This window comes from Parasteatoda tepidariorum, chromosome 1 (genome assembly GCF_982258835.1).
Source record: "Parasteatoda tepidariorum strain Cologne lab strain chromosome 1, Ptep-v5.0, whole genome shotgun sequence".
Lineage (NCBI taxonomy): Eukaryota > Metazoa > Arthropoda > Arachnida > Araneae > Theridiidae > Parasteatoda > Parasteatoda tepidariorum.
In genome coordinates, this window is record NC_141755.1 from 108,138,949 (window position 1) to 108,161,089 (window position 22,141).

The following is a 22,141-nucleotide window of genomic DNA, read 5'->3' on the forward strand; positions in this document are numbered from 1 at the left end:
CTTTTTCGGTACTTTGAAAAGACTCAGAAGTTTTCAGTACTTAGAAAATTTCTGACGTTTTCGGTACTTAGAAAATTTCTGACGTTTTCGGTACTTCGAAAAATTCTGCCGATTTCGGTACTTAGAAAAATTCTGTTTATTTCGGTACTTAGAAAAATTCTGTTGAATTTGGTACTTAGAAAAATTCCGTTGATTTCGGTACTTTGAAAAGACTCAGAAGTTTTCGGTACTTAGAAAATTTCTGACGTTTTCGGTTCTTTGAAAAATTCTGATGATTTCGGTACTTAGAAAAATTCTGTCGATTTTGGTACTTGGAAAATTTCTGCCTTTTTCGGTACTTTGAAAAGACTCAGAAGTTTTCAGTACTTAGAAAATTTCTGACATTTTCGGTACTTAGAAAAATTCTGCCGATTTCGGTACTTAGAAAAATTCTGTTGATTTCGGTACTTAGAAAAAATCTGTCGATTTCGGTACTTAGAAAAGACTCGGAAGTTTTCGGTACTTACAAAATTTCTGCCTTTTTCGGTACTTAGAAAACATTCAGAAGTTTTCGTTACTTAGAAAAATTCTGTCGAATTCGGTACTTAGAAAAATTCTGTTGATTTCGGTACTTGGAAAATTTCTGCCTTTTTCGGTACTTTGAAAAGACTCAGAAGTTTGCAGTACTTAGAAAATTTCTGACATTTTCGGTACTTAGAAAAATACTTACGATTTCGATACTTATTAAACATTCTGAAGTTTTCGGTACTTAGAAAAATTCTGCCGATTTCGGTACTTAGAAAAATTCTGTTGATTTCGGTACTTTGAAAAATTCTGTCGATTTCGGTACTTAAAAAAGACTCGGAAGTTTTCGGTACTTAGAAAATTTCTGACGTTTTCGGTACTTAGAAAAATTCTTTTGATTTCGGTACTTAGAAAATTTCTGCCTTTTTCGGTACTTTGAAAAGACTCAGAAGTTTTCGGTACTTAGAAAATTTCTGACATTTTCGGTACTTAGAAAAATTCTGCCGATTTCGGTACTTAGAAAAATTCTGTTGATTTCGGTACTTAGAAAAAATCTGTCGATTTCGGTACTTAGAAATGACTCGGAAGTTTTCGGTACTTACAAAATTTCTGCCTTTTTCGGTACTTAGAAAACATTCAGAAATTTTCGTTACTTAGAAAAATTCTGTCGAATTCGGTACTTAGAAAAATTCTGTTGATTTCGGTACTTGGAAAATTTCTGCCTTTTTCGGTACTTTGAAAAGACTCAGAAGTTTGCAGTACTTAGAAAATTTCTGACATTTTCGGTACTTAGAAAAATACTTACGATTTCGATACTTATTAAACATTCAGAAGTTTTCTGTACTTTGAAAAGACTCAGAAGTTTTCGGTACTTAGAAAATTTCTGACATTTTCGGTACTTAGAAAAATTCTGCCGATTTCGGTACTTAGAAAAATTCTGTTGATTTCGGTACTTAGAAAAAATCTGTCGATTTCGGTACTTAGAAATGACTCGGAAGTTTTCGGTACTTAGAAAAATTCTGCCGATTTCGGTACTTAGAAAAATTCTGTTGATTTCGGTACTTAGAAAAATTCTGTCGAATTCGGTACTTAGAAAAATTCTGTTGATTTCGGTACTTGGAAAATTTCTGCCTTTTTCGGTACTTTGAAAAGACTCAGAAGTTTGCAGTACTTAGAAAATTTCTGACATTTTCGGTACTTAGAAAAATACTTACGATTTCGATACTTATTAAACATTCAGAAGTTTTCGGTACTTAGAAAAATTCTGCCGATTTCGGTACTTAGAAAAATTCTGTTGATTTCGGTACTTTGAAAAATTCTGTCGGTTTCGGTACTTAAAAAAGACTCGGAAGTTTTCGGTACTTAGAAAATTTCTGACGTTTTCGGTACTTAGAAAAATTCTTTTGATTTCGGTACTTAGAAAATTTCTGCCTTTTTCGGTACTTTGAAAAGACTCAGAAGTTTTCGGTACTTAGAAAATTTCTGACATTTTCGGTACTTAGAAAAATTCTGCCGATTTCGGTACTTAGAAAAATTCTGTTGATTTCGGTACTTAGAAAAAATCTGTCGATTTCGGTACTTAGAAATGACTCGGAAGTTTTCGGTACTTACAAAATTTCTGCCTTTTTCGGTACTTAGAAAACATTCAGAAGTTTTCGTTACTTAGAAAAATTCTGTCGAATTCGGTACTTAGAAAAATTCTGTTGATTTCGGTACTTGGAAAATTTCTGCCTTTTTCGGTACTTTGAAAAGACTCAGAAGTTTGCAGTACTTAGAAAATTTCTGACATTTTCGGTACTTAGAAAAATACTTACGATTTCGATACTTATTAAACATTCAGAAGTTTTCGGTACTTAGAAAAATTCTGCCGATTTCGGTACTTAGAAAAATTCTGTTGATTTCGGTACTTTGAAAAATTCTGTCGATTTCGGTACTTAAAAAAGACTCGGAAGTTTTCGGTACTTAGAAAATTTCTGACGTTTTCGGTACTTAGAAAAATTCTTTTGATTTCGGTACTTAGAAAATTTCTGCCTTTTTCGGTACTTTGAAAAGACTCAGAAGTTTTCGGTACTTAGAAAATTTCTGACATTTTCGGTACTTAGAAAAATTCTGCCGATTTCGGTACTTAGAAAAATTCTGTTGATTTCGGTACTTAGAAAAAATCTGTCGATTTCGGTACTTAGAAATGACTCGGAAGTTTTCGGTACTTACAAAATTTCTGCCTTTTTCGGTACTTAGAAAACATTCAGAAGTTTTCGTTACTTAGAAAAATTCTGTCGAATTCGGTACTTAGAAAAATTCTGTTGATTTCGGTACTTGGAAAATTTCTGCCTTTTTCGGTACTTTGAAAAGACTCAGAAGTTTGCAGTACTTAGAAAATTTCTGACATTTTCGGTACTTAGAAAAATACTTACGATTTCGATACTTATTAAACATTCAGAAGTTTTCTGTACTTAGAAAAATTCTGCCGATTTCGGTACTTAGAAAAATTCTTTTGATTTCGGTACTTAGAAAATTTCTGCCTTTTTCGGTACTTTGAAAAGACTCAGAAGTTTTCGGTACTTAGAAAATTTCTGACATTTTCGGTACTTAGAAAAATTCTGCCGATTTCGGTACTTAGAAAAATTCTGTTGATTTCGGTACTTAGAAAAATTCTGTCGATTTCGGTACTTAGAAAAGACTCGGAAGTTTTCGGTACTTTGAAAATTTCTGACGTTTTCGGTACTTAGAAAAATTCTTTTGATTTCGGTACTTAGAAAATTTCTGCCTTTTTCGGTACTTAGAAAACATTCAAAAGTTTTCGGTACTTAGAAAAATTCTGTCGAATTCGGTACTTAGAAAAATTCTGTTGATTTCGGTACTTGGAAAATTTCTGCCTTTTTCGGTACTTTGAAAAGACTCAGAAGTTTGCAGTACTTAGAAAATTTCTGACATTTTCGGTACTTAGAAAAATACTTACGATTTCGATACTTATTAAACATTCAGAAGTTTTCGGTACTTAGAAAAATTCTGCCGATTTCGGTACTTAGAAAAATTCTGTTGATTTCGGTACTTAGAAAAATTCTGTCGATTTCGGTACTTAGAAAAGACTCGGAAGTTTTCGGTACTTTGAAAATTTCTGACGTTTTCGGTACTTAGAAAAATTCTTTTGATTTCGGTACTTAGAAAATTTCTGCCTTTTTCGGTACTTAGAAAACATTCAAAAGTTTTCGGTACTTAGAAAAATTCTGTCGAATTCGGTACTTAGAAAAATTCTGTTGATTTCGGTACTTGGAAAATTTCTGCCTTTTTCGGTACTTTGAAAAGACTCAGAAGTTTGCAGTACTTAGAAAATTTCTGACATTTTCGGTACTTAGAAAAATACTTACGATTTCGATACTTATTAAACATTCAGAAGTTTTCGGTACTTAGAAAAATTCTGCCGATTTCGGTACTTAGAAAAATTCTGTTGATTTCGGTACTTAGAAAAATTCTGTCGATTTCGGTACTTAGAAAAGACTCGGAAGTTTTCGGTACTTAGAAAATTTCTGACGTTTTCGGTACTTAGAAAAATTCTTTTGATTTCGGTACTTAGAAAATTTCTGCCTTTTTCGGTACATTGAAAAGACTCAGAAGTTTTCGGTACTTAGAAAATTTCTGACATTTTCGGTACTTAGAAAAATTCTGTTGATTTCGGTACTTAGAAAAATTCAAACGATTTCGGTACTTAGAAAAATTCTTACGATTTCGATACTTATTAAAGATACAGAAGTTTTCGGTACTTAGAAAAATTCTGCCGATTTCGGTACTTAGAAAATTCTGACGATTTCGGTACTTTGAAAAATTCTTCCTTTTTCGGTACTTTGAAAAGACTAGGAAGTTTGCAGTACTTAGAAAATTTCTGACGTTTTCGGTACTTAGAAAAATTCTTTTGATTTCGGTACTTAGAAAAATTCTGACGATATCGGTACTTGGAAAATTTCTGCCTTTATCGGTACTTTGAAAAGACTCAGAAGTTTTCAGTACTTAGAAAATTTCTGACATTTTCGGTACTTAGAAAAATTCTGCCGATTTCGGTACTTAGAAAAATTCTGTTGATTTCGGTACTTAGAAAAATTCTGTCGATTTCGGTACTTAGAAAAGACTCGGAAGTTTTCGGTACTTTGAAAATTTCTGACGTTTTCGGTACTTAGAAAAATTCTTTTGATTTCGGTACTTAGAAAATTTCTGCCTTTTTCGGTACTTAGAAAACATTCAGAAGTTTTCGTTACTTAGAAAAATTCTGTCGAATTCGGTACTTAGAAAAATTCTGTTGATTTCGGTACTTGAAAAATTTCTGCCTTTTTCGGTACTTTGAAAAGACTCAGAAGTTTGCAGTACTTAGAAAATTTCTGACATTTTCGGTACTTAGAAAAATACTTACGATTTCGATACTTATTAAACATTCAGAAGTTTTCGGTACTTAGAAAAATTCTGCCGATTTCGGTACTTAGAAAAATTCTGTTGATTTCGGTACTTAGAAAAATTCTGCCGATTTCGGTACTTAGAAAAATTATGTTGCTTTCGGTACTTAGAAAAATTCTGTCGATTTCGGTACTTAGAAAAATTCTTTTGATTTCGGTACTTAGAAAATTTCTGCCTTTTTCGGTACTTTGAAAAGACTCAGAAGTTTTCGGTACTTAGAAAATTTCTGACATTTTCGGTACTTAGAAAAATTCTGCCGATTTCGGTACTTAGAAAAATTCTGTTGATTTCGGTACTTAGAAAAATTCTGTCGATTTCGGTACTTAGAAAAGACTCGGAAGTTTTCGGTACTTAGAAAATTTCTGACGTTTTCGGTACTTAGAAAAATTCTTTTGATTTCGGTACTTAGAAAATTTCTGCCTTTTTCGGTACTTAGAAAACATTCAAAAGTTTTCGGTACTTAGAAAAATTCTGTCGAATTCGGTACTTAGAAAAATTCTGTTGATTTCGGTACTTGGAAAATTTCTGCCTTTTTCGGTACTTTGAAAAGACTCAGAAGTTTGCAGTACTTAGAAAATTTCTGACATTTTCGGTACTTAGAAAAATACTTACGATTTCGATACTTATTAAACATTCAGAAGTTTTCGGTACTTAGAAAAATTCTGCCGATTTCGGTACTTAGAAAAATTCTGTTGATTTCGGTACTTAGAAAAATTCTGTCGATTTCGGTACTTAGAAAAGACTCGGAAGTTTTCGGTACTTAGAAAATTTCTGACGTTTTCGGTACTTAGAAAAATTCTTTTGATTTCGGTACTTAGAAAATTTCTGCCTTTTTCGGTACTTAGAAAACATTCAGAAGTTTTCGTTACTTAGAAAAATTCAGTCGAATTCGGTACTTAGAAAAATTCTGTTGATTTCGGTACTTGGAAAATTTCTGCCTTTTTCGGTACTTTGAAAAGACTCAGAAGTTTGCAGTACTTAGAAAATTTCGGACATTTTCGGTACTTAGAAAAATACTTACGATTTCGATACTTATTAAACATTCAGAAGTTTTCGGTACTTAGAAAAATTCTGCCGATTTCGGTACTTAGAAAAGACTCGGAAGTTTTCGGTACTTAGAAAATTTCTGACGTTTTCGGTACTTAGAAAAATTCTGTTGATTTCGGTACTAAGAAAATTTCTGACATTTTCGGTACTTAGAAAATTTCTGACGTTTTCGGTACTTAGAAAATTTCTGACGTTTTCGGTACTTAGAAAAATTCTGTTGATTTCGGTACTTGGAAAATTTCTGCCTTTTTCGGTACTTTGAAAAGACTCAGAAGTTTTCAGTACTTAGAAAATTTCTGACGTTTTCGGTACTTAGAAAATTTCTGACGTTTTCGGTACTTATTAAACATTCAGAAGTTTTCGGTACTTAGAAAAATTCTGCCGATTTCGGTACTTAGAAAAATTCTGTTGATTTCGGTACTTAGAAAAATTCTGTCGATTTCGGTACTTAGAAAAGACTCGGAAGTTTTCGGTACTTAGAAAATTTCTGACGTTTTCGGTACTTAGAAAAATTCTTTTGATTTCGGTACTTAGAAAATTTCTGCCTTTTTCGGTACTTAGAAAACATTCAAAAGTTTTCGGTACTTAGAAAAATTCTGTCGAATTCGGTACTTAGAAAAATTCTGTTGATTTCGGTACTTGGAAAATTTCTGCCTTTTTCGGTACTTTGAAAAGACTCAGAAGTTTGCAGTACTTAGAAAATTTCTGACATTTTCGGTACTTAGAAAAATACTTACGATTTCGATACTTATTAAACATTCAGAAGTTTTCGGTACTTAGAAAAATTCTGCCGATTTCGGTACTTAGAAAAATTCTGTTGATTTCGGTACTTAGAAAAATTCTGTCGATTTCGGTACTTAGAAAAGACTCGGAAGTTTTCGGTACTTAGAAAATTTCTGACGTTTTCGGTACTTAGAAAAATTCTTTTGATTTCGGTACTTAGAAAATTTCTGCCTTTTTCGGTACTTAGAAAACATTCAGAAGTTTTCGTTACTTAGAAAAATTCAGTCGAATTCGGTACTTAGAAAAATTCTGTTGATTTCGGTACTTGGAAAATTTCTGCCTTTTTCGGTACTTTGAAAAGACTCAGAAGTTTGCAGTACTTAGAAAATTTCGGACATTTTCGGTACTTAGAAAAATACTTACGATTTCGATACTTATTAAACATTCAGAAGTTTTCGGTACTTAGAAAAATTCTGCCGATTTCGGTACTTAGAAAAGACTCGGAAGTTTTCGGTACTTAGAAAATTTCTGACGTTTTCGGTACTTAGAAAAATTCTGTTGATTTCGGTACTTGGAAAATTTCTGCCTTTTTCGGTACTTTGAAAAGACTCAGAAGTTTTCAGTACTTAGAAAATTTCTGACGTTTTCGGTACTTAGAAAAATTCTTTTGATTTCGGTACTTAGAAAAATTCTTTTGATTTCGGTACTTAGAAAATTCTGACGATTTCGGTACTTAGAAAAATTCTGATGATTTCGGATCTTAGAAAATTTCTGACCTTTTTGATACTTAGAAAATATCTGACGTTTTCGGTACTTAGAAAAATTCTGTCGATTTCGGTACTTGGAAAATTTCTACCTTTTTCGGTACTTTGAAAAGACTCAGAAGTTTTCAGTACTTAGAAAATATCTGACGTTTTCGGTACTTAGAAAATTTCTGACATTTTCGGTACTTAGAAAAATTCTGCCGATTTCGGTACTTAGAAAAATTCTCTTGATTTCGGTACTTGGAAAATTTCTGCCTTTTTCGGTACTTTGAAAAGACTCAGAAGTTTTCAGTACTTAGAAAATATCTGACGTTTTCGGTACTTAGAAAATTTCTGACATTTTCGGTACTTAGAAAAATTCTGCCGATTTCGGTACTTAGAAAAATTCTCTTGATTTCGGTACTTGGAAAATTTCTGCCTTTTTCGGTACTTTGAAAAGACTCAGAAGTTTTCGGTACTTAGAAAATTTCTGACGATTTCGGTACTTAGAAAAATTCTGACGATTTCGGTTTTTAGAAAAATTCTGGTGATTTCGGTACTTAGAAAATTTCTGACGTTTCCGGTACTTAGAAAAATTCTTACGATTTCGATACTTATTAAACATTCAGAAGTTTTCGGTACTTAGAAAAATTCTGTCGATCTCGGTACTTAGAAAAGACTCGGAAGTTTTCGGTACTTAGAAAATTTCTGACGTTTTCGGTACTTAGAAAAATTCTGATGATTTCGGTACTTAGAAAAATTCTGATGATTTCGGAACTTAGAAAAATTCTGCTGATTTCGGTACTTGGAAAATTTCTGCCTTTTTCGGTACTTTGAAAAGAATCAGAAGTTTTCAGTACTTAGAAAATTTCTGAAGTTTTCGGTACTTAGAAAAATTCAGTCGATTTCGGTACTTAGAAAAATTCTTACGATTTCGACACTTATTAAAGATACAGAAGTTTTCGGTACTTAGAAAAATTCTGCCGATTTCGGTACTTAGAAAATTCTGACGATTTCGGTACTTTGAAAAATTCTGCCTTTTTCGGTACTTTGAAAAGACTAGGAAGTTTGCAGTACTTAGAAAATTTCTGACGTTTTCGGTACTTAGAAAAATTCTTTTGATTTCGGTACTTAGAAAAATTCTGTCGATTTCGGTACTTGGAAAATTTCTGCCTTTTTCGGTACTTTGAAAAGACTCAGAAGTTTTCGGTACTTAGAAAATTTCTGACATTTTCGGTACTTAGAAAAATTCTGCCGATTTCGGTACTTAGAAAAATTCTGTTGATTTCGGTACTTAGAAAAAATCTGTCGATTTCGGTACTTAGAAAAGACTCGGAAGTTTTCGGTACTTACAAAATTTCTGCCTTTTTCGGTACTTAGAAAACATTCAGAAGTTTTCGTTACTTAGAAAAATTCTGTCGAATTCGGTACTTAGAAAAATTCTGTTGATTTCGGTACTTGGAAAATTTCTGCCTTTTTCGGTACTTTGAAAAGACTCAGAAGTTTGCAGTACTTAGAAAATTTCTGACATTTTCGGTACTTAGAAAAATACTTACGATTTCGATACTTATTAAACATTCAGAAGTTTTCGGTACTTAGAAAAATTCTGCCGATTTCGGTACTTAGAAAAATTCTGTCGATTTCGGTACTTAGAAAAGACTCGGAAGTTTTCGGTACTTAGAAAATTTCTGACGTTTTCGGTACTTCGAAAAATTCTTTTGATTTCGGTACTTAGAAAATTTCTGCCTTTTTCGGTACTTTGAAAAGACTCAGAAGTTTTCGGTACTTAGAAAATTTCTGACATTTTCGGTACTTAGAAAAATTCTGCCGATTTCAGTACTTAGAAAATTTCTGTTGATTTCGGTACTTAGAAAAATTCTGTCGATTTCGGTACTTAGAAAAGACTCGGAAGTTTTCGGTACTTAGAAAAATTCTGCCGATTTCGGTACTAAGAAAATTTCTGACATTTTCGGTACTTAGAAAATTTCTGTCGATTTCGGTACTTAGAAAAATTCTGTTGATTTCGGTACTTAGAAAAATTCTGTCGATTTCGGTACTTAGAAAAGACTCGGAAGTTTTCGGTACTTAGAAAATTTCTGACGTTTTCGGTACTTAGAAAAATTCTTTTGATTTCGGTACTTAGAAAATTTCTGCCTTTTTCGGTACTTAGAAAACATTCAAAAGTTTTCGGTACTTAGAAAAATTCTGTCGAATTCGGTACTTAGAAAAATTCTGTTGATTTCGGTACTTGGAAAATTTCTGCCTTTTTCGGTACTTTGAAAAGACTCAGAAGTTTTCAGTACTTAGAAAATTTCTGACGTTTTCGGTACTTAGAAAAATTCTTTTGATTTCGGTACTTAGAAAAATTCTTTTGATTTCGGTACTTAGAAAATTCTGACGATTTCGGTACTTAGAAAAATTCTGATGATTTCGGATCTTAGAAAATTTCTGACCTTTTCGATACTTAGAAAATTTCTGACGTTTTCGGTACTTAGAAAAATTCTGTCGATTTCGGTACTTGGAAAATTTCTGCCTTTTTCGGTACTTTGAAAAGACTCAGAAGTTTTCAGTACTTAGAAAATATCTGACGTTTTCGGTACTTAGAAAATTTCTGACATTTTCGGTACTTAGAAAAATTCTGCCGATTTCGGTACTTAGAAAAATTCTCTTGATTTCGGTAATTGGAAAATTTCTGCCTTTTTCGGTACTTTGAAAAGACTCAGAAGTTTTCGGTACTTAGAAAATTTCTGACGATTTCGGTACTTAGAAAAATTCCGCCGATTTCGGTACTTAGAAAAATTCTGACGATTTCGGTTTTTAGAAAAATTCTGGTGATTTCGGTACTTAGAAAATTTCTGACGTTTCCGGTACTTAGAAAAATTCTTACGATTTCGATACTTATTAAACATTCAGAAGTTTTCGGTACTTAGAAAAATTCTGTCGATCTCGGTACTTAGAAAAGACTCGGAAGTTTTCGGTACTTACAAAATTTCTGCCTTTATCGGTACTTAGAAAACATTCAGAAGTTTTCGTTACTTAGAAAAATTCAGTCGAATTCGGTACTTAGAAAAATTCTGTTGATTTCGGTACTTGGAAAATTTCTGCCTTTTTCGGTACTTTGTAAAGACTCAGAAGTTTGCAGTACTTAGAAAATTTCTGACATTTTCGGTACTTAGAAAAATACTTACGATTTCGATACTTATTAAACATTCAGAAGTTTTCGGTACTTAGAAAAATTCTGCCGATTTCGGTACTTAGAAAAATTCTGTTGATTTCGGTACTTAGAAAAATTCTGTCGATTTCGGTACTTAGAAAAGACTCGGAAGTTTTCGGTACTTAGAAAATTTCTGACGTTTTCGGTACTTAGAAAAATTCTTTTGATTTCGGTACTTAGAAAATTTCTGCCTTTTTCGGTACTTAGAAAACATTCAAAAGTTTTCGGTACTTAGAAAAATTCTGTCGAATTCGGTACTTAGAAAAATTCTGTTGATTTCGGTACTTGGAAAATTTCTGCCTTTTTCGGTACTTTGAAAAGACTCAGAAGTTTTCAGTACTTAGAAAATTTCTGACGTTTTCGGTACTTAGAAAAATTCTTTTGATTTCGGTACTTAGAAAAATTCTGACGATTTCGGTACTTAGAAAATTCTGACGATTTCGGTACTTAGAAAAATTCTGATGATTTCGGATCTTAGAAAATTTCTGACCTTTTCGATACTTAGAAAATTTCTGACGTTTTCGGTACTTAGAAAAATTCTGTCGATTTCGGTACTTGGAAATTTCTGCCTTTTTCGGTACTTTGAAAAGACTCAGAAGTTTTCAGTACTTAGAAAATATCTGACGTTTTCGGTACTTAGAAAATTTCTGACCTTTTCGGTACTTAGAAAAATTCTGCCGATTCCGGTACTAAGAAAATTTCTGACATTTTCGGTACTTAGAAAAGACTCGGAAGTTTTCGGTACTTAGAAAATTTCTGACGTTTTCGGTACTTAGAAAAATTCTTTTGATTTCGGTACTTAGAAAATTTCTGCCTTTTTCGGTACTTTGAAAAGACTCAGAAGTTTTCGGTACTTAGAAAATTTCTGACATTTTCGGTACTTAGAAAAATTCTGCCGATTTCGGTACTTAGAAAAATTCTGTTGATTTCGGTACTTAGAAAAAATCTGTCGATTTCGGTACTTAGAAAAGACTCGGAAGTTTTCGGTACTTACAAAATTTCTGCCTTTTTCGGTACTTAGAAAACATTCAGAAGTTTTCGTTACTTAGAAAAATTCTGTCGAATTCGGTACTTAGAAAAATTCTGTTTATTTCGGTACTTGGAAAATTTCTGCCTTTTTCGGTACTTTGAAAAGACTCAGAAGTTTGCAGTACTTAGAAAATTTCTGACATTTTCGGTACTTAGAAAAATACTTACGATTTCGATACTTATTAAACATTCAGAAGTTTTCGGTACTTAGAAAAATTCTGCCGATTTCGGTACTTAGAAAAATTCTGTCGATTTCGGTACTTAGAAAAGACTCGGAAGTTTTCGGTACTTAGAAAATTTCTGACGTTTTCGGTACTTAGAAAAATTCTTTTGATTTCGGTACTTAGAAAAATTCGGTCGATTTCGGTACTTAGAAAAGACTCGGAAGTTTTCGGTACTTAGAAAATTTCTGACCTTTTCGGTACTTAGAAAAATTCTGCCGATTTCGGTACTAAGAAAATTTCTGACATTTTCGGTACTTAGAAAAGACTCGGAAGTTTTCGGTACTTAGAAAATTTCTGACGTTTTCGGTACTTAGAAAAATTCTTTTGATTTCGGTACTTAGAAAATTTCTGCCTTTTTCGGTACTTTGAAAAGACTCAGAAGTTTTCGGTACTTAGAAAATTTCTGACGTTTTCGGTTCTTTGAAAAATTCTGATGATTTCGGTACTTAGAAAAATTCTGTTGATTTCGGTACTTAGAAAAAATCTGTCGATTTCGGTACTTAGAAAAGACTCGGAAGTTTTCGGTACTTAAAAAATTTCTGCCTTTTTCGGTACTTAGAAAACATTCAGAAGTTTTCGTTACTTAGAAAAATTCTGTCGAATTCGGTACTTAGAAAAATTCTGTTGATTTCGGTATTTGGAAAATTTCTGCCTTTTTCGGTACTTTGAAAAGACTCAGAAGTTTGCAGTACTTAGAAAATTTCTGACATTTTCGGTACTTAGAAAAATACTTACGATTTCGATACTTATTAAACATTCAGAAGTTTTCGGTACTTAGAAAAATTCTGCCGATTTCGGTACTTAGAAAAATTCTGTCGATTTCGGTACTTAGAAAAGACTCGGAAGTTTTCGGTACTTAGAAAATTTCTGACGTTTTCGGTACTTGGAAAATTTCTGCCTTTTTCGGTACTTTGAAAAGACTCAGAAGTTTTCAGTACTTAGAAAATTTCTGACGTTTTCGGTACTTAGAAAAATTCTTTTGATTTCGGTACTTAGAAAATTTCTGCCTTTTTCGGTACTTTGAAAAGACTCAGAAGTTTTCGGTACTTAGAAAATTTCTGACATTTTCGGTACTTAGAAAAATTCTGCCGATTTCGGTACTTAGAAAAATTCTGTTGATTTCGGTACTTAGAAAAAATCTGTCGATTTCGGTACTTAGAAAAGACTCGGAAGTTTTCGGTACTTACAAAATTTCTGCATTTTTCGGTACTTAGAAAACATTCAGAAGTTTTCGTTACTTAGAAAAATTCTGTCGAATTCGGTACTTAGAAAAATTCTGTTTATTTCGGTACTTGGAAAATTTCTGCCTTTTTCGGTACTTTGAAAAGACTCAGAAGTTTGCAGTACTTAGAAAATTTCTGACATTTTCGGTACTTAGAAAAATACTTACGATTTCGATACTTATTAAACATTCAGAAGTTTTCGGTACTTAGAAAAATTCTGCCGATTTCGGTACTTAGAAAAATTCTGTCGATTTCGGTACTTAGAAAAGACTCGGAAGTTTTCGGTACTTAGAAAATTTCTGACGTTTTCGGTACTTAGAAAAATTCTTTTGATTTCGGTACTTAGAAAAATTCGGTCGATTTCGGTACTTAGAAAAGACTCGGAAGTTTTCGGTACTTAGAAAATTTCTGACCTTTTCGGTACTTAGAAAAATTCTGCCGATTTCGGTACTAAGAAAATTTCTGACATTTTCGGTACTTAGAAAAGACTCGGAAGTTTTCGGTACTTAGAAAATTTCTGACGTTTTCGGTACTTAGAAAAATTCTTTTGATTTCGGTACTTAGAAAATTTCTGTCGATTTCGGTACTTAGAAAAGACTCGGAAGTTTTCGGTACTTAGAAAATTTCTGTCGAATTCGGTACTTAGAAAAATTCTGTTGATTTCGGTATTTGGAAAATTTCTGCCTTTTTCGGTACTTTGAAAAGACTCAGAAGTTTGCAGTACTTAGAAAATTTCTGACATTTTCGGTACTTAGAAAAATACTTACGATTTCGATACTTATTAAACATTCAGAAGTTTTCGGTACTTAGAAAAATTCTGCCGATTTCGGTACTTAGAAAAATTCTGTCGATTTCGGTACTTAGAAAAGACTCGGAAGTTTTCGGTACTTAGAAAATTTCTGACGTTTTCGGTACTTTGAAAAGACTCAGAAGTTTTCGGTACTTAGAAAATTTCTGACGTTTTCGGTTCTTTGAAAAATTCTGATGATTTCGGTACTTAGAAAAATTCTGTTGATTTCGGTACTTAGAAAAAATCTGTCGATTTCGGTACTTAGAAAAGACTCGGAAGTTTTCGGTACTTAAAAAATTTCTGCCTTTTTCGGTACTTAGAAAACATTCAGAAGTTTTCGTTACTTAGAAAAATTCTGTCGAATTCGGTACTTAGAAAAATTCTGTTTATTTCGGTACTTGGAAAATTTCTGCCTTTTTCGGTACTTTGAAAAGACTCAGAAGTTTGCAGTACTTAGAAAATTTCTGACATTTTCGGTACTTAGAAAAATACTTACGATTTCGATACTTATTAAACATTCAGAAGTTTTCGGTACTTAGAAAAATTCTGCCGATTTCGGTACTTAGAAAAATTCTGTCGATTTCGGTACTTAGAAAAGACTCGGAAGTTTTCGGTACTTAGAAAATTTCTGACGTTTTCGGTACTTAGAAAAATTCTTTTGATTTCGGTACTTAGAAAAATTCTGTCGAATTCGGTACTTAGAAAAATTCTGTTGATTTCGGTACTTGGAAAATTTCTGCCTTTTTCGGTACTTTGAAAAGACTCAGAAGTTTTCAGTACTTAGAAAATTTCTGACGTTTTCGGTACTTAGAAAAATTCTTTTGATTTCGGTACTTAGAAAAATTCTGACGATTTCGGTACTTAGAAAATTCTGACGATTTCGGTACTTAGAAAAATTCTGATGATTTCGGATCTTAGAAAATTTCTGACCTTTTCGATACTTAGAAAATTTCTGACGTTTTCGGTACTTAGAAAAATTCTGTCGATTTCGGTACTTGGAAAATTTCTGCCTTTTTCGGTACTTTGAAAAGACTCAGAAGTTTTCAGTACTTAGAAAATATCTGACGTTTTCGGTACTTAGAAAATTTCTGACCTTTTCGGTACTTAGAAAAATTCTGCCGATTCCGGTACTAAGAAAATTTCTGACATTTTCGGTACTTAGAAAAGACTCGGAAGTTTTCGGTACTTAGAAAATTTCTGACGTTTTCGGTACTTAGAAAAATTCTTTTGATTTCGGTACTTAGAAAATTTCTGCCTTTTTCGGTACTTTGAAAAGACTCAGAAGTTTTCGGTACTTAGAAAATTTCTGACATTTTCGGTACTTAGAAAAATTCTGCCGATTTCGGTACTTAGAAAAATTCTGTTGATTTCGGTACTTAGAAAAAATCTGTCGATTTCGGTACTTAGAAAAGACTCGGAAGTTTTCGGTACTTACAAAATTTCTGCCTTTTTCGGTACTTAGAAAACATTCAGAAGTTTTCGTTACTTAGAAAAATTCTGTCGAATTCGGTACTTAGAAAAATTCTGTTTATTTCGGTACTTGGAAAATTTCTGCCTTTTTCGGTACTTTGAAAAGACTCAGAAGTTTGCAGTACTTAGAAAATTTCTGACATTTTCGGTACTTAGAAAAATACTTACGATTTCGATACTTATTAAACATTCAGAAGTTTTCGGTACTTAGAAAAATTCTGCCGATTTCGGTACTTAGAAAAATTCTGTCGATTTCGGTACTTAGAAAAGACTCGGAAGTTTTCGGTACTTAGAAAATTTCTGACGTTTTCGGTACTTAGAAAAATTCTTTTGATTTCGGTACTTAGAAAAATTCGGTCGATTTCGGTACTTAGAAAAGACTCGGAAGTTTTCGGTACTTAGAAAATTTCTGACCTTTTCGGTACTTAGAAAAATTCTGCCGATTTCGGTACTAAGAAAATTTCTGACATTTTCGGTACTTAGAAAAGACTCGGAAGTTTTCGGTACTTAGAAAATTTCTGACGTTTTCGGTACTTAGAAAAATTCTTTTGATTTCGGTACTTAGAAAATTTCTGCCTTTTTCGGTACTTTGAAAAGACTCAGAAGTTTTCGGTACTTAGAAAATTTCTGACATTTTCGGTACTTAGAAAAATTCTGCCGATTTCGGTACTTAGAAAAATTCTGTTGATTTCGGTACTTAGAAAAAATCTGTCGATTTCGGTACTTAGAAAAGACTCGGAAGTTTTCGGTACTTACAAAATTTCTGCCTTTTTCGGTACTTAGAAAACATTCAGAAGTTTTCGTTACTTAGAAAAATTCTGTCGAATTCGGTACTTAGAAAAATTCTGTTGATTTCGGTACTTGGAAAATTTCTGCCTTTTTCGGTACTTTGAAAAGACTCAGAAGTTTGCAGTACTTAGAAAATTTCTGACATTTTCGGTACTTAGAAAAATACTTACGATTTCGATACTTATTAAACATTCAGAAGTTTTCGGTACTTAGAAAAATTCTGCCGATTTCGGTACTTAGAAAAATTCTGTTGATTTCGGTACTTAGAAAAATTCTGTCGATTTCGGTACTTAGAAAAGACTCGGAAGTTTTCGGTACTTAGAAAATTTCTGACGTTTTCGGTACTTAGAAAAATTCTTTTGATTTCGGTACTTAGAAAATTTCTGCCTTTTTCGGTACTTAGAAAACATTCAAAAGTTTTCGGTACTTAGAAAAATTCTGTCGAATTCGGTACTTAGAAAAATTCTGTTGATTTCGGTACTTAGAAAATTTCTGCCTTTTTCGGTACTTTGAAAAGACTCAGAAGTTTTCAGTACTTAGAAAATTTCTGACGTTTTCGGTACTTAGAAAAATTCTTTTGATTTCGGTACTTAGAAAAATTCTGACGATTTCGGTACTTAGAAAATTCTGACGATTTCGGTACTTAGAAAAATTCTGATGATTTCGGATCTTAGAAAATTTCTGACCTTTTCGATACTTAGAAAATTTCTGACGTTTTCGGTACTTAGAAAAATTCTGTCGATTTCGGTGCTTGGAAAATTTCTGCCTTTTTCGGTACTTTGAAAAGACTCAGAAGTTTTCAGTACTTAGAAAATATCTAACGTTTTCGGTACTTAGAAAATTTCTGACATTTTCGGTTCTTAGAAAAATTCTGCTGATTTCGGTACTTAGAAAAATTCTCTTGATTTCGGTACTTGGAAAATTTCTGCCTTTTTCGGTACTTAGAAAAATTCTGACGATTTCGGTTTTTAGAAAAATTCTGGTGATTTCGGTACTTAGAAAATTTCTGACGTTTCCGGTACTTAGAAAAATTCTTACGATTTCGATACTTATTAAACATTCAGAAGTTTTCGGTACTTAGAAAAATTCTGTCGATCTCGGTACTTAGAAAAGACTAGGAAGTTTTCGGTACTTAGAAAATTTCTGACGTTTTCGGTACTTAGAAAAATTCCGTTGATTTCGGTACTTTGAAAAGACTCAGAAGTTTTCGGTACTTAGAAAATTTCTGACGTTTTCGGTTCTTTGAAAAATTCTGATGATTTCGGTACTTAGAAAAATTCTGTTGATTTCGGTACTTAGAAAAAATCTGTCGATTTCGGTACTTAGAAAAGACTCGGAAGTTTTCGGTACTTAAAAAATTTCTGCCTTTTTCGGTACTTAGAAAACATTCAGAAGTTTTCGTTACTTAGAAAAATTCTGTCGAATTCGGTACTTAGAAAAATTCTGTTGATTTCGGTATTTGGAAAATTTCTGCCTTTTTTGGTACTTTGAAAAGACTCAGAAGTTTGCAGTACTTAGAAAATTTCTGACATTTTCGGTACTTAGAAAAATACTTACGATTTCGATACTTATTAAACATTCAGAAGTTTTCGGTACTTAGAAAAATTCTGCCGATTTCGGTACTTAGAAAAATTCTGTCGATTTCGGTACTTAGAAAAGACTCGGAAGTTTTCGGTACTTAGAAAATTTCTGACGTTTTCGGTACTTAGAAAAATTCTTTTGATTTCGGTACTTAGAAAAATTCGGTCGATTTCGGTACTTAGAAAAGACTCGGAAGTTTTCGGTACTTAGAAAATTTCTGACCTTTTCGGTACTTAGAAAAATTCTGCCGATTTCGGTACTAAGAAAATTTCTGACATTTTCGGTACTTAGAAAAGACTCGGAAGTTTTCGGTACTTAGAAAATTTCTGACGTTTTCGGTACTTAGAAAAATTCTTTTGATTTCGGTACTTAGAAAATTTCTGTCGATTTCGGTACTTAGAAAAGACTCGGAAGTTTTCGGTACTTAGAAAATTTCTGTCGAATTCGGTACTTAGAAAAATTCTGTTGATTTCGGTATTTGGAAAATTTCTGCCTTTTTCGGTACTTTGAAAAGACTCAGAAGTTTGCAGTACTTAGAAAATTTCTGACATTTTCGGTACTTAGAAAAATACTTACGATTTCGATACTTATTAAACATTCAGAAGTTTTCGGTACTTAGAAAAATTCTGCCGATTTCGGTACTTAGAAAAATTCTGTCGATTTCGGTACTTAGAAAAGACTCGGAAGTTTTCGGTACTTAGAAAATTTCTGACGTTTTCGGTACTTTGAAAAGACTCAGAAGTTTTCGGTACTTAGAAAATTTCTGACGTTTTCGGTTCTTTGAAAAATTCTGATGATTTCGGTACTTAGAAAAATTCTGTTGATTTCGGTACTTAGAAAAAATCTGTCGATTTCGGTACTTAGAAAAGACTCGGAAGTTTTCGGTACTTAAAAAATTTCTGCCTTTTTCGGTACTTAGAAAACATTCAGAAGTTTTCGTTACTTAGAAAAATTCTGTCGAATTCGGTACTTAGAAAAATTCTGTTGATTTCGGTATTTGGAAAATTTCTGCCTTTTTCGGTACTTTGAAAAGACTCAGAAGTTTGCAGTACTTAGAAAATTTCTGACATTTTCGGTACTTAGAAAAATACTTACGATTTCGATACTTATTAAACATTCAGAAGTTTTCGGTACTTAGAAAAATTCTGCCGATTTCGGTACTTAGAAAAATTCTGTCGATTTCGGTACTTAGAAAAGACTCGGAAGTTTTCGGTACTTAGAAAATTTCTGACGTTTTCGGTACTTGGAAAATTTCTGCCTTTTTCGGTACTTTGAAAAGACTCAGAAGTTTTCAGTACTTAGAAAATTTCTGACGTTTTCGGTACTTAGAAAAATTCTTTTGATTTCGGTACTTAGAAAATTTCTGCCTTTTTCGGTACTTTGAAAAGACTCAGAAGTTTTCGGTACTTAGAAAATTTCTGACATTTTCGGTACTTAGAAAAATTCTGCCGATTTCGGTACTTAGAAAAATTCTGTTGATTTCGGTACTTAGAAAAAATCTGTCGATTTCGGTACTTAGAAAAGACTCGGAAGTTTTCGGTACTTACAAAATTTCTGCCTTTTTCGGTACTTAGAAAACATTCAGAAGTTTTCGTTACTTAGAAAAATTCTGTCGAATTCGGTACTTAGAAAAATTCTGTTTATTTCGGTACTTGGAAAATTTCTGCCTTTTTCGGTACTTTGAAAAGACTCAGAAGTTTGCAGTACTTAGAAAATTTCTGACATTTTCGGTACTTAGAAAAATACTTACGATTTCGATACTTATTAAACATTCAGAAGTTTTCGGTACTTAGAAAAATTCTGCCGATTTCGGTACTTAGAAAAATTCTGTCGATTTCGGTACTTAGAAAAGACTCGGAAGTTTTCGGTACTTAGAAAATTTCTGACGTTTTCGGTACTTAGAAAAATTCTTTTGATTTCGGTACTTAGAAAAATTCGGTCGAATTCGGTACTTAGAAAAATTCTGTTTATTTCGGTACTTGGAAAATTTCTGCCTTTTTCGGTACTTTGAAAAGACTCAGAAGTTTGCAGTACTTAGAAAATTTCTGACATTTTCGGTACTTAGAAAAATACTTACGATTTCGATACTTATTAAACATTCAGAAGTTTTCGGTACTTAGAAAAATTCTGCCGATTTCGGTACTTAGAAAAATTCTGTCGATTTCGGTACTTAGAAAAGACTCGGAAGTTTTCGGTACTTAGAAAATTTCTGACGTTTTCGGTACTTAGAAAAATTCTTTTGATTTCGGTACTTAGAAAAATTCGGTCGATTTCGGTACTTAGAAAAGACTCGGAAGTTTTCGGTACTTAGAAAATTTCTGACCTTTTCGGTACTTAGAAAAATTCTGCCGATTTCGGTACTAAGAAAATTTCTGACATTTTCGGTACTTAAAAAAGACTCGGAAGTTTTCGGTACTTAGAAAATTTCTGACGTTTTCGGTACTTAGAAAAATTCTTTTGATTTCGGTACTTAGAAAATTTCTGACGATTTCGGTACTTTGAAAAGACTCAGAAGTTTTCGGTACTTAGAAAATTTCTGACATTTTCGGTACTTTGAAAAGACTCAGAAGTTTTCAGTACTTAGAAAATTTCTGACGTTTTCGGTACTTAGAAAAATTCTGTTGATTTCGGTACTTAGAAAATTTCTGCCTTTTTCGGTACTTTGAAAAGACTCAGAAGTTTTCAGTACTTAGAAAATTTCTGACGTTTTCGGTACTTAGAAAAATTCTTTTGATTTCGGTACTTAGAAAAATTCTGACGATTTCGGTACTTAGAAAATTCTGACGATTTCGGTACTTAGAAAAATTCTGATGATTTCGGATCTTAGAAAATTTCTGACCTTTTCGATACTTAGAAAATTTCTGACGTTTTCGGTACTTAGAAAAATTCTGTCGATTTCGGTGCTTGGAAAATTTCTGCCTTTTTCGGTACTTTGAAAAGACTCAGAAGTTTTCAGTACTTAGAAAATATCTAACGTTTTCGGTACTTAGAAAATTTCTGACATTTTCGGTACTTAGAAAAATTCTGCTGATTTCGGTACTTAGAAAAATTCTCTTGATTTCGGTACTTGGAAAATTTCTGCCTTTTTCGGTACTTTGAAAAGACTCAGAAGTTATCGGTACTTAGAAAATTTCTGACGATTTCGGTACTTAGAAAAATTCCGCCGATTTCGGTACTTAGAAAAATTCTGACGATTTCGGTTTTTAGAAAAATTCTGGTGATTTCGGTACTTAGAAAATTTCTGACGTTTCCGGTACTTAGAAAAATTCTTACGATTTCGATACTTATTAAACATTCAGAAGTTTTCGGTACTTAGAAAAATTCTGTCGATCTCGGTACTTAGAAAAGACTAGGAAGTTTTCGGTACTTAGAAAATTTCTGACGTTTTCGGTACTTAGAAAAATTCCGTTGATTTCGGTACTTTGAAAAGACTCAGAAGTTTTCGGTACTTAGAAAATTTCTGACGTTTTCGGTTCTTTGAAAAATTCTGATGATTTCGGTACTTAGAAAAATTCTGTTGATTTCGGTACTTAGAAAAAATCTGTCGATTTCGGTACTTAGAAAAGACTCGGAAGTTTTCGGTACTTAAAAAATTTCTGCCTTTTTCGGTACTTAGAAAACATTCAGAAGTTTTCGTTACTTAGAAAAATTCTGTCGAATTCGGTACTTAGAAAAATTCTGTTGATTTCGGTATTTGGAAAATTTCTGCCTTTTTCGGTACTTTGAAAAGACTCAGAAGTTTGCAGTACTTAGAAAATTTCTGACATTTTCGGTACTTAGAAAAATACTTACGATTTCGATACTTATTAAACATTCAGAAGTTTTCGGTACTTAGAAAAATTCTGCCGATTTCGGTACTTAGAAAAATTCTGTCGATTTCGGTACTTAGAAAAGACTCGGAAGTTTTCGGTACTTAGAAAATTTCTGACGTTTTCGGTACTTGGAAAATTTCTGCCTTTTTCGGTACTTTGAAAAGACTCAGAAGTTTTCAGTACTTAGAAAATTTCTGACGTTTTCGGTACTTAGAAAAATTCTTTTGATTTCGGTACTTAGAAAAATTCTGACGATTTCGGTACTTAGAAAATTCTGACGATTTCGGTACTTAGAAAAATTCTGAAGATTTCGGATCTTAGAAAATTTCGGACCTTTTCGATACTTAGAAAATTTCTGACGTTTTCGGTACTTAGAAAAATTCTGTCGATTTCGGTGCTTTGAAAATTTCTGCCTTTTACGGTACTTTGAAAAGACTCAGAAGTTTTCAGTACTTAGAAAATATCTAACGTTTTCGGTACTTAGAAAATTTCTGACATTTTCGGTACTTAGAAAAATTCTGCTGATTTCGGTACTTAGAAAAAGTCTCT